At 44.4% G+C, this 12,959-nt stretch overlaps 2 non-coding genes across 2 annotated transcripts; both read left to right on the forward strand.

Annotated features, from left to right (window-relative positions):
- The first annotated feature begins 2,149 nt into the window (after positions 1-2,149).
- On the forward strand, positions 2,150-2,313 carry LOC115145557 (U1 spliceosomal RNA). The gene has a single exon (XR_003866004.1). It is a non-coding gene; the product is annotated as a U1 spliceosomal RNA (small nuclear RNA).
- A 10,026-nt stretch (positions 2,314-12,339) lies between these two features.
- On the forward strand, positions 12,340-12,503 carry LOC115145558 (U1 spliceosomal RNA). Its single transcript, XR_003866005.1, has one exon. It is a non-coding gene; the product is annotated as a U1 spliceosomal RNA (small nuclear RNA).
- Positions 12,504-12,959: the final 456 nt, after the last annotated feature.

The raw sequence follows: 12,959 nt of genomic DNA on the forward strand, positions 1-12,959 counted from the left end.
TGTACTGTACTTGTGCACAGGACATTAACTTGAAACTCTCTCTCTCTATCCCCCCCGACCCCTCTCTCTCTCTCTCTCTCTCTCTCTCTATCTATCCCTCTCTCTCTCTCTATCTATCCCTCTCTCTCTCTCTATCTATCTATCTATCTATCTATCTATCTATCTATCTATCTATCTCTCTATCCCTCTCTCTATCCCCCTATCCCTCTCTATCTCTCTATCCCCCTATCCCTCTCTCTCTCTCTCTATCCCCCTATCCCTCTCTCTCTCTCTCTCTCTCTCTCTCTCTATCCCTCTCTCTCTCTCTCTCAATTCAATTCAATTCACTGGGCTTTATTGGCATGGGAAACATGTGTTAACATTGCCAAAGCAAGTGAGGTAGATAATATACAAAAGTGGAATAAACAATAAAAATGAACAGAAAACATTACACATACAGAAGTTTCAAAACAATAAAGACATTACAAATGTAATATTATATATATACAGTGTTGTAACAATGTACAAATGGTTAAAGTACACAAGGGAAAATAAATAAGCATAAATATGGGTTGTATTTACAATGGTGTTTGTTCTTCACTGGTTGCCCTTTTCTTGTGGCAACAGGTCACAAATCTTACTGTTGTGATGGCACACTGTGGAATTTCACCCAGTAGATATGGGAGTTTATCAAAATTGGATTTTTTTCCGAATTCTTTGTGGATCTGTGTAATCTGAAGGAAATATGTCTCTCTAATATGGTCATACATTGGGCAGGAGGTTAGGAAGTGCAGCTAATTTTCCACCTAATTTTGTGGGCAGTGAGCACATAGCCTGTCTTCTCTTGAGAGCCATGTCTGTCTACGGCGGCCTTTCTCAATAGCAAGGCTATGCTCACTAAATCTGTACATAGTCAAAGCTTTCCTTAAGTTTGGGTCAGTCACGGTGGTCAGGTATTCTGCCACGGTGTACTCTCTGTTTTGGGCCAAATAGCATTCTAGTTTGCTCTGTTTTTTTGTTAATTCTTTCCAATGTGTCAAGTAATTATCTTTTTGTTTTCTCATGATTTGGTTGGGTCTAAGTGTGCTGCTGTCCTGGGGCTCTGTAGGGTGTGTTTGTGTACAGAGCCCCATGACCAGCTTGCTTAGATTAGGGGACTCTTCTCCAGGTTCATCTCTCTGTAGGTAATGGCTTTGTTATGGAAGGTTTGGGAATCGCTTCCTTTTAGATGGTTGTAGAATTTAACGGCTCTTTTCTGGATTTTGATAATTAGTGGGTATCGGCATAATTCTGCTCTGCATGCATTATTTGGTGTTCTACATTGTACACTGGGGATATTTTTGCAGAATTCTGCATGCAGAATTCTCTCTCTCTCTCACCCCTATCCTTGTTCTAGGAGTTGCTCTAGCAACACACATGCCAAAAACAAAATCAACTTGACTTAAATCTCACTTGGATTTCTATAAATGTACTCATGCTACTCTTTTATACTTTTGCTTGTGTTTCGTTTCTTAACGTTACGGACCGCAGCCATTTTTGAAAATGACCTGTCAAACACACCCCAGTAATGGCTAACATGGGTTCAATAGGATACATTGACTTTCAGATCAATCTATAAGTACGCTAAAGCTTAGTCAGGGATTTGACGCACTGTCTCGACATTTACACCACAAGAAAGAGTAGAAACTAACTATCAGCGCTCCCTGTTTCAATGTGCCTGCATGGGTGGCTGTGTGGGACTGGGGAGGGTGGCCACTAGTGGTCTATAGTAGAATTGCAGTCTGGTTTTTAACCACGAGACGAGAAAGGCTAAATAAAATCACAAATTCCATTCACTTGGCTTTATGTGTGTTTCAGAATATTTTTGGATGTACTCAGGGGCATTTATAATAATTCATTATAGTTTCAGCTATCAGACACATTTAATAAAAATGTTTTTGTTATGCTAATTTATGCAGAATTGCATCCTGGGAAAATGGAAAAACACTCATATTTTACGAGTAAAATAACAGTTCAAACGTGTTTTCACCTCTCCATCTACAGGCAGACAAAATAACACTGAACGTTCATTTAAATTATTTTCTTTTTTTCTCAATAGCCGTGGTGCTATAACCATTAGGCTAAAACGTTTGCACGGGAACCACTATCCCACATTACTCATGTACAACTCATACTTACCTGGCAAGGGAGACACCGTGATCAAGAAGGCGGTTCACCCAGGGCGAGGCTCAGCCATTGCACTCCGGCTGTGCTGACCCCTGCGAATTTCTCAAATGTGGAAATCTCGATTGCATAATTTCTGGTAGTGGGGGACTGCGTTCGCGCTCTCCCCTGATTTAATTGTAAAAGAAAGCCGATGCTTTGAAATGTAGATATTTACAATTTGGTGATGCTGTTTAGAGATCCTACAATCAACAGAGTTTATCCATGTCCATCGCTTTGCTCGGTGCTGTATCCGATTCACGTGCTGTTAGAAATATGTGAAAAATATTCATCAAATCACCTCTGCTTAGTCTAATACAGTGACAACTAAAAGAGACCAAAAACGATTAGTCCAATCACCGTACGCCAAAATATGATGTGTCTGTCCATGTTTCTGATTTGTGTGTTCGTGCAAGTGGGAAACATGTTGACTCACCCTACTTGTGTTGAGAAACACCAATGCCATCCTCATCTCTTTCATGTTGACAAAACGGTCTATCACTCTGTCATACAGTACACACTTTTATTTGTTGTTGTCCTAGGCTACCTGTATAACATGCTTGCTCGCTAACCTTCCTTTAAAATTATTGCTCGCTAAACTTCCTTTAATGGGCAACGTTAGCCAGTTAACATTATTAGCCTTCTACATCTAGCTATATATTGAACTTCCATCATCTCCGGCCAGGGGCACAACAATGGTTGTATTAATGGTTGGATCAGAAAGCATCAGATAAATGGCCTACCGACGCGTATAGAGACAAAGGGACGTTGTGTCACTCGATGCTTTCTCCTGTGAGATACATTCAGCCTCTTGCGAATTCAAGGGATATTATGAAACACGGAGAGACGAAAGATACATTATTTTATTTATTTTTTAAATTGGGAAGCCTGTCTTCCCTTTGGCATCCACGAATAGACGCCTCTGGAAACAGATGTCAGCCTGACATCAGTCACTCCCCCTCTGCCGTCCTGGAGACACCACTGCAGCAGCTCTTATATCCGGTCTCAGATGCCTTCCCACCCAGTAAAACAGGGTTCCTCAACTAACAGCCCGCGGGTGATTTTTCATTTCATCAGATTATCCTGCCAACCTCCAGAGGGAGTCAGACGCAATTGTGTCTGGATATTTTACAAGTGTAGACAGATCTGGACAGTGAAACTACACTGCTCAAAAAAATAAAGGGAACACTAAAATAACACATCCTATATCTGAATGAATTAAATATTCTTATTAAATACTTCTTTCTTTACATAGTTGAATGTGCTGACAACAAAATCACGCAAAAATGATCAATGGAAATCAAATTTATCAACCCATGGAGGTCTGGATTTGGAGTCACACTCAAAATTAAAGTGGAAAACCACACTATAGGCTGATCCAACTTTGATGTAATGTCCTTAAAACAAGTCAAAATGAGGCGTAGTGTGTGTGGCCTCCACGTGCCTGTATGAACTCCCTACAACGCCTGGGCATGCTCCTGATGAGGTGGCGGATGGTCTCCTGAGGGATCTCCTCCCAGACCTGGACTAAAGCGAGACATGATGTCCCCAATGTGCTCAATTGGATTCAGGTCTGGGGAACGGGCGGGCCAGTCCATAGCATCAATGCCTTCCTCTTGCAGGAACTGCTGACACACTCCAGCCACATGAGGTCTAGCATTGTCTTGCATTAGGAGGAACCCAGGGCCAACCGCACCAGCATATGGTCTCACAAGGGGTCTGAGGATCTCATCTCGGTACCTAATGGCAGTCAGGCTACCTCTGGCGAGCACATGGAGGGCTGTGCGGCCCCCCAAAGAAATGCCACCCCACACCATGACTGACCCACCGCCAAACCGGTCATGCTGGAGGATGTTGCAGGCAGCAGAACGTTCTCCATGGCGTCTCCAGACTCTGTCACGTCTGTCATGTGCTCAGTGTGAACCTGCTTTCATCTGTGAAAAGCACAGGGCGCCAGTGGCGAATTTGCCAATCTTGGTGTTCTCTGGCAAATGCCAAACGTCCTGCACGGTGTTGGGCTGTAAGCACAACCCCCACCTGTGGATGTCGGGCCCTCATACCACCCTCATAGAGTCTGTTTCTGACCGTTTGAGCAGACACATGCACATTTGTGGCCTACTGGAGGTCATTTTGCAGGGGTCTGGCAGTGCTCCTCCTGCTCCTCCTTGTACAAAGGCAGAGGTAGCGGTCCTGCTGCTGGGTTGTTGCCCTCCTACGGCCTCCTCCACGTCTCCTGATGTACTGGCCTGTCTCCTGGTAGCGCCTCCATGCTCTGGACACTACGTTGACAGACACAGCAAACCTTCTTGCCACAGCTCGCATTGATGTGCCATCCTGGATGAGCTGCACTATCTGAGCCACTTGTGTGGGTTGTAGACTCCGTCTCATGCTACCACTAGAGTGAAAGCACTGCCAGCATTCAAAAGTGACCAAAACATCAGCCAGGAAGCATAGGAACTGAGAAGTGGTCTGGTCACCACCTGCAGAACCACTCTTTTATTGGGGGATGTCTTGCTAAATGCCTATAATTTCCACCTGTTGTCTATTCCATTTGCACAACAGCATGTGAAATGTATTGTCAATCAGTGTTGCTTCCTAATTGGACAGTTTGATTTCACAGAAGTGTGATTGACTTGGAGTTACATTGTGTTGTTTATTTTTTTAAGCAGTGTATATAAATAATACATTTTTCCCTCTAAAAGTATTGACAGGTGGCACCGTTGACTGATTACATCAATATCCTTCTTATAATAAATTAATCATATTTTGAAAGAATAACTGAAAATAATTTGCATAAAGAAAAGGACCTGGAAATCTGGTCACAATACAGACACATTTTTTTTTATTCCATGTGTTGATGTAACTTTACATCCATCCCCCCGCCCATACCCGGGCTCCAGATCTGCTTGACGTTCCACTTCCTGTGGGAGGAGCTCAATTGGTTTTAGCTTGAGTCCGTTCCTCCGTCCTCCCCTCGTATTGTTTTAATTTTACCTTTATTTAACTAGGCAAGCCAGTTAAGAACAAATTCTTATTTTCAATGACGGCCTAGGAACAGTGGGTTAACTGCCTGTTCAGGGGCAGAACGACAGATTTGTACCTTGTCAGCTCGGGGGTTTGAACTTGCAACCTTCCATTTACTAGTCCAACGCTCTAACCACTAGGCTACCCTGCTGCCTCTAACCACTAGGCTACCTGCTGCCCCTAACCACTAGGCTACCCTGCTGCCTCTAACCACTAGGCTACCTGCTGCCCCTAACCACTAGGCTACCCTGCTGCCTCTAACCACTAGGCTACCTGCTGCCTCTAACCACTAGGCTACCCTGCTGCCTCTAACCACTAGGCTACCTGCTGCCTCTAACCACTAGGCTACCCTGCTGCCTCTAACCACTAGGCTACCTGCTGCCTCTAACCACTAGGCTACCCTGCTGCCTCTAACCACTAGGCTACCCTGCTGCCTCTAACCACTAGGCTACCCTGCTGCCTCTAACCACTAGGCTACCTGCTGCCTCTAACCACTAGGCTACCCTGCTGCCTCTAACCACTAGGCTACCTGCTGCCTCTAACCACTAGGCTACCCTGCTGCCTCTAACCACTAGGCTACCCTGCTGCCTCTAACCACTAGGCTACCTGCTGCCTCTAACCACTAGGCTACCTGCTGCCTCTAACCACTAGGCTACCCTGCTGCCTCTAACCACTAGGCTACCCTGCTGCCTCTAACCACTAGGCTACCTGCTGCCTCTAACCACTAGGCTACCTGCTGCCTCTAACCACTAGGCTACCCTGCTGCCTCTAACCACTAGGCTACCCTGCTGCCTCTAACCACTAGGCTACCTGCTGCCTCTAACCACTAGGCTACCCTGCTGCCTCTAACCACTAGGCTACCCTGCTGCCTCTAACCACTAGGCTACCTGCTGCCTCTAACCACTAGGCTACCCTGCTGCCTCTAACCACTAGGCTACCCTGCTGCCTCTAACCACTAGGCTACCTGCTGCCTCTAACCACTAGGCTACCCTGCTGCCTCTAACCACTAGGCTACCTGCTGCCTCTAACCACTAGGCTACCTGCTGCCTCTAACCACTAGGCTACCCTGCTGCCTCTAACCACTAGGCTACCCTGCTGCCTCTAACCACTAGGCTACCTGCTGCCTCTAACCACTAGGCCACCCTGCTGCCTCTAACCACTAGGCTACCCTGCTGCCTCTAACCACTAGGCTACCCTGCTGCCTCTAACCACTAGGCCACCCTGCTGCCTCTAACCACTAGGCTACCTGCTGCCTCTAACCACTAGGCTACCTGCTGCCTCTAACCACTAGGCCACCTGCTTTTGAAAAATATCAAAAGGTAACGGAGGAGTGGAAACGTGGAAACAAAGGCACTTTTATGTAATGAGACTCCTGTCGTACTGCATGTTTGGCATATGACACTGAGAACAGGGAGTTTGTTATCACAAACTGACTGGTACCCAGGCTAAGAATGAACAGCTACTTAGACAACTAATCCTTCCAGTCCTTTTTTCTCTCTGCACAGCGGGCTTACCTGTTGCTCCTGGCCAAGATGACCTAAGGCAACTCCGGCGACCAAAGCAGATTAAGGAAAGGAGGACTCCAAGCTAGGCTGAGAAGACGGGCTACACGGCCTCCTCTTCCTAGTATCCTGATGGCTAGGCTGAAAAGACGGGCTACATGGCCTCCTCTTCCTAGTATCCTGATGTCCAGCTGAAAAGACGGGCTACACGGCCTCCTCTTCCTAGTATCCTGATGGCTAGGCTGAAAAGACGGGCTCTACATGGCCTCCTCTTCCTAGTATCCTGATGTCCAGCTGAAAAGACGGGCTACACGGCCTCCTCTTCCTAGTATCCTGATGGCTAGCTGAGAAGAAGGGCTACAAGGCCTCCTCTTCCTAGTATCCTGATGGCTAGGCTGAAAAGACGGGCTACACGGCCTCCTCTTCCTAGTATCCTGATGTCCAGCTGAAAAGACGGGCTACACGGCCTCCTCTTCCTAGTATCCTGATGGCTAGCTGAGAAGAAGGGCTACAAGGCCTCCTCTTCCTAGTATCCTGATGGCCAGCTGAAAAGACGGGCTACACGGCCTCCTCTTCCTAGTATCCTGATGGCTAGCTGAAAAGACGGGCTACATGGCCTCCTCTTCCTAGTATCCTGATGGCTAGCTGAAAAGACGGGCTACATGGCCTCCTCTTCCTAGTATCCTGATGGCTAATGTCCAAATAAACCTTGTGAACTCAGAGCAAGGCTTCAATCGCAGAGGGACATCAGGGAATGCTATGTCTTAGCTTTTCCTGAGATGCGTCTTATGGACAGTTCACTCGACTCTGCTATTAAACCACACCGGCTTCTCCATATTCCGAATGGATCGGACGGCGGCTTCTGGTAAGAGTCCAGGGGGAGGGGTATGTTTCCTCATAAGCAATTCCTGGTGTAGTGAAGTTGAAAACATTGTGAGCTCCTGTTCACCTGACCTAGAGTTTCTGACGCTAAATACTGACCCCACTATATGATGAGGAAATTCACATACCACCACAAGCTAACATCAAGGCTGCGCTCAGCGAACTGTACAACAACATTAGCCAGCAATAATCCTCTCAACCCGGAAGCAGTCTTTATTGTTGCGGGTGACTTTAACCAAGCCCATCTAAAATCATTTTTGCCCCAAATATCATCAACAGGATCCAGCGTTCTTGACCATGTATACACAAACAGACGTTAAGCATACAAAGCCCCCCCCCCCCCACCCACCCCCATTTCGGCCAATCAGATCACATCTCTCTGTTCCTACTCCCCTCCTACAAGCAGCAACTCAAGAGGGACTGGATCCTGAAACTGGATCCTGGAGGAAGTCTAGGATCCAGTTGCAGAGGGTGGTGTCCAGCCGGGCAGACCACAGGCTGTGAGGATTGGCAACATCACCTCCTCCACACTGACTCTTAAACACAAGGGCCCCCCCCCAGGGGTGTGTCCTCAGTCCTCTGCTGTACTCCCTGTTCACCCATGACTACGTGGCTTTGCACGTCAACAACTCCTTCATCAAGTTTGCTGACGACACAATAATTGTAAGCCTAATAACCAACAACAACGAGCCAGCCTATAGGGAGGAGGTAAGTGAACTGGTGAACTGGTGCCACGACAACAACCTCTCCCTCAATGTCAGCAAAACAAAGGAGTTAATTGTTGACTTCAGGAAGTGGAGGAGGGAACATGCCCCGATCTGGCAACAACGGCACTGCAGTAGAGAGTCAAGAGTTTTAATTTCCTTGGCTGTCAGAGTCACAAGTTTTAAATTCCTTGGCGTCCACATCACTGAGGAACTTGTCAATGGACCAACAACACCATCAGTCTACATAAGACTAATACAACTTAAAACTGAAAAATAATTGTTATTATACTAATAATGTTCAATATTCACAGAAAAACACAGTCAACACCGAAGCCTCTCCCCAATGTGACATTATGGTATGAAAATCTCTTCTGGCCAAAGTGGCTTCAAATCTGTCACTGAACATCTCAAAGCCTCTGAGACCATGATCCAGGATAACAATATAGTATGGGACCAGGCTAACTATGACTGTCAGAGTATGGGACCAGGCTAACTATGACTGTCAGAGTATGGGACCAGGCTAACTATGACTGTCAGAGTATGGGACCAGGCTAACTATGACTGTCAGAGTATGGGACCAGGCTAACTATGACTGTCAGAGTATAGGACCAGGCTAACTATGACTGTCAGAGTATGGGACCAGGCTAACCATGACTAAAATATACACTACCGGTCCAAAGTTTTAAAACACCTACTCATTCAAGGGTTTTTCTTTATTTGTACTATTTTCTACATTGTAGAATAATAGTGAAGACATCACAACTATGAAATAACACATATGGAATCATGTAGTAACCAAAAAAGTGTTAAACAAATCAAAATATATTTTATTTTTGAGATTCTTCAAATAGCCACCCTTTGCCTTGATGACAGCTTTGCCTGGATGAACTGACCCAGGGTACTGTAATGAAGTTATCTGACCAGGGAAGAAGCAACAGAAGAAGCAGACAGTAGCGGTGCCATGTTAGCCACATTACAACCTTTGTGTTGTGATAATTGCGTTGTTTGCTCTATAAACTGTTAGTTCATCTGCCTTGACACCGTGATAAATAGGTCTAAAGGCAGAGACAATAAGTAGACACACTGGCAGAATAATTTCAACCACACCTTTGTTTTATCACAAAACCGACACTTTAATTAGGTCAGGTGGAAATGTCTGACAAATCTCAACTCCATAAAAGGAGGAAATTGCCATCGCCTGATCTCGCTGCTTTCTCTTCCTTAACTCCATCTCATCCAGAAGTTCTGTGCGTCCATGAATCCACGTAAGTCCACCGACTCTGTTACCTTTCATGTTACCTTTCTGAATTATCTGTGGCGATCGGGAGAGTGGGCCATTCAGTTACTGTTAATAGTTATTACCGCGGAGCGCGGCTTGGAGCGCAGCTTCAAACATATTGTGTAATGTGAATTGTCAATGATCACGGCCCTACAGATCCTCATAGGCCAATTACCCAATCGATATGGTTCATGTGTATTGAAATTAATTATACGTACACATGAAGACTATTGAAAGCGTGAAATGAGAAACGTCATTGTTTGCTAACTGATTTACTTTGATCATGGGGATTATAGATTGTATAACCATTCACTGTTTGTATTCTTTCATGATTTATGATAATAATGACTGAAATGATTTGATATTTGATTATGAATTTGATTGTATACATGTTATTTGTTTCCTTTGTGATGCAGCACAGACTACTCAGTAAATATACCACTTTATGGTTAAAGGAATTCCTGCCTCAGTCTCATCCATTCCTCTGTCACCTGACACATGACCACCTGTTCACCTTCACTGTCAGTCATCCTACCTGTCCAGCTACCCACACAGATTCCACTAATCTTTCAGTTGTTGTCTTAGGTCTCTCTTCATGTGGTGTTGTGGTGTCTCTCTTCATGTGGTGTTGTGGTGTCTCTCTTGCTGTGGTGTCTCTCTTCATGTGGTGTTGTGGTGTCTCTCTTGCTGTGGTGTCTCTCTTCATGTGGTGTTGTGGTGTCTCTCTTCATGTGGTGTTGTGGTGTCTCTCTTCATGTGGTGTTGTGGTGTCTCTCTTCTTGTGGTGTCTCTCTTCTTGTGGTGTCTCTCTTGCTGTGGTGTTGTGGTGTCTCTCTTGCTGTGGTGTTGTGGTGTCTCTCTTGCTGTGGTGTTGTGGTGTCTCTCTTCATGTGGTGTTGTGGTGTCTCTCTTGCTGTGATGTGTGTTTGTTCTATATTTAAATTGTATTTTTTATTCCAGCCCCGTCCCCCGCAGGAGGCCTTTTGCCTTCTGGTAGGCCGTCATTGTAAATAAGAATTTGTTCTTAACTGACTTGCCTAGTTTAAAAAAAAGGTTAAATAAAATGCGTTCATATTTTTGACAACTTTTACTTTTACTTCACTACAGTCTTAAAGAAAATGTATATACTTTTTACTCCGTACATTTTTCCTGACACCCAAAAGTACTCGTTACATTATGAATGTTTAGCAGGACAAAAATGGTTCAGTTCACACACTTATCAAGAGAACATCCCTGGTCATCTCTACTGCCCTTATCAAGAGAACATCCCTGGTCATCTCTACTGCCCTTATCAAGAGAACATCCCTGGTCATCTCTACTGCCCTTATCAAGAGAACATCCCTGGTCATCTCTACTGCCCTTATCAAGAGAACATCCCTGGTCATCTCTACTGCCCTTATCAAGAGAACATCCCTGGTCATCTCTACTGCCCTTATCAAGAGAACATCCCTGGTCGTCATCTCTACTGCCCTTATCAAGAGAACATCCCTGGTCGTCATCTCTACTGCCCTTATCAAGAGAACATCCCTGGTCATCTCTACTGCCTCTGATCTGGCGGACTCACTAAACAGAGAACATCCCTGGTCATCTCTACTGCCCTTATCAAGAGAACATCCCTGGTCATCCCTACTGCCTCTGATCTGGTGGACTCACTAAACAGAGAACATCCCTGGTCATCCCTACTGCCTCTGATCTGGTGGACTCACTAAACACATGCTTTGTTTGTAAATGATGCCTCAGTGATAAAGTATGCCCCTGGCTGTCTGTATTTTGTTTATTTACATTTTAAACACAAACAATTGTCCCATCTAGTTTGCTTAATATAAGGAATTTGTAATGATTCTGATAATTAAGTACATATTTGCTATTACATTTACTTTTGATACTTGAGTATATTTAAATCCTCAAGAAGTATTTCACTGAGTGACTCACTTTCACTTGAGTCATTTCCTATTAAGGTATCTAAACATTTACTCAAGTATGTAAAATTGGGTACTTTTTCCACCACTGAACAACTGTAACACGTTAGGAGTATCTTCATCCATTGTCAAACTGTTGCATATATCAGATTCGTTTTTTTTTTGAACCTTTTAACAATTTTGATGACTCTTGATCAATGCTCATTCGTTTATTTTCTTGTTTTTTTTTTCAGCAGTCCCCACTTCTCTTGTATTATCAGGGAACCGCTGACAGTAACATTCTTTCAGTTTATTAATTTGTTAATTAAGAGGCGGTGTGGTTGAAATACAATACTCTGCTATTCTAACTGTACCAGCGCTCACTGTTTCAATGTGCCTGCATGGGTGGCTGTGTGGGACTGGGAGGGTGGCCACTAGTGGTCTATAGTAGATTTGCAGTCTGGCTTTTCTCTGGAAGACAAAAGAACCACGAGACGAGAAAGGCTAAATAAAATCACAAATTCCATTCACTTGGCTTTATGTGTGTTTCAGAATATTTTGGGGATGTTACTCAGGGGCATTTCTAATAATGTATTATAGTTTCAGCTATCAGACACGTTTACTAAAAATTATTTTGTTATGCTAAATTCTGCAGAATTGCATCCTGGGAAAATTGAAAAACACTCATATTTTACGAGTAAAATAACAGTTCAAACGTGTTTTTACCTCTCCATCTACAAGTAGACCAAATAACACTGAACATTAATTTAATTGATTGGCTTTTTTCTCAATAGCCGTGGTGCTATAACCATTAGACTAACACGTTTGCACGGGAACCACTATCCCACATTACTCGTGTACAACTCATACTTACCTGGCAAGGGAGACACCGTGATCAAGAAGGCGGTTCACCCAGGGCGAGGCTCAGCCATTGCACTCCGGCTGTGCTGACCCCTGCGAATTTCTCAAATGTGGAAATCTCGATTGCATAATTTCTGGTAGTGGGGGACTGCGTTCGCGCTCTCCCCTGATTTCACTGTGAAAGTAATGTTGTCTCTACTATGGATTCAGTTGATTTAAAGTGAAGGAATCTTTGACATGTTCATGTGTAGGTTCTTTACAGATTGTTCCTTTATTAGTTGTTTTGCGTGCTGAAATTGTCATCCTCTTCCTGATTTTAGTTTCTGTAGTAGCTCTGCTGTTCAGAGGTCCAACAATCAACAGAACTTGTCGATGTCCTATTTGGTCGGTGCTGTATCCGTTTCATGTGCTGTTTTCTACTGTTAAATACAACTGATTTTGGAATAATTAATGAAAATTGTAGGCTGCTATGTTTGGTTCAATTTACTTGCTTTTGAGACTCAGTTTAAAAAAAGCAACTTTATATATTTTACCCTAATAAACTCATATAGTTTAGCAGGGTCGGGACTGGTTCGTACTTGGAATGGAGACCGCGTGGGAATAACTAGGCGCTGTACATTTTTAC

Source organism: Oncorhynchus nerka, linkage group LG17 (assembly GCF_034236695.1).
Source record: "Oncorhynchus nerka isolate Pitt River linkage group LG17, Oner_Uvic_2.0, whole genome shotgun sequence".
Lineage (NCBI taxonomy): Eukaryota > Metazoa > Chordata > Actinopteri > Salmoniformes > Salmonidae > Oncorhynchus > Oncorhynchus nerka.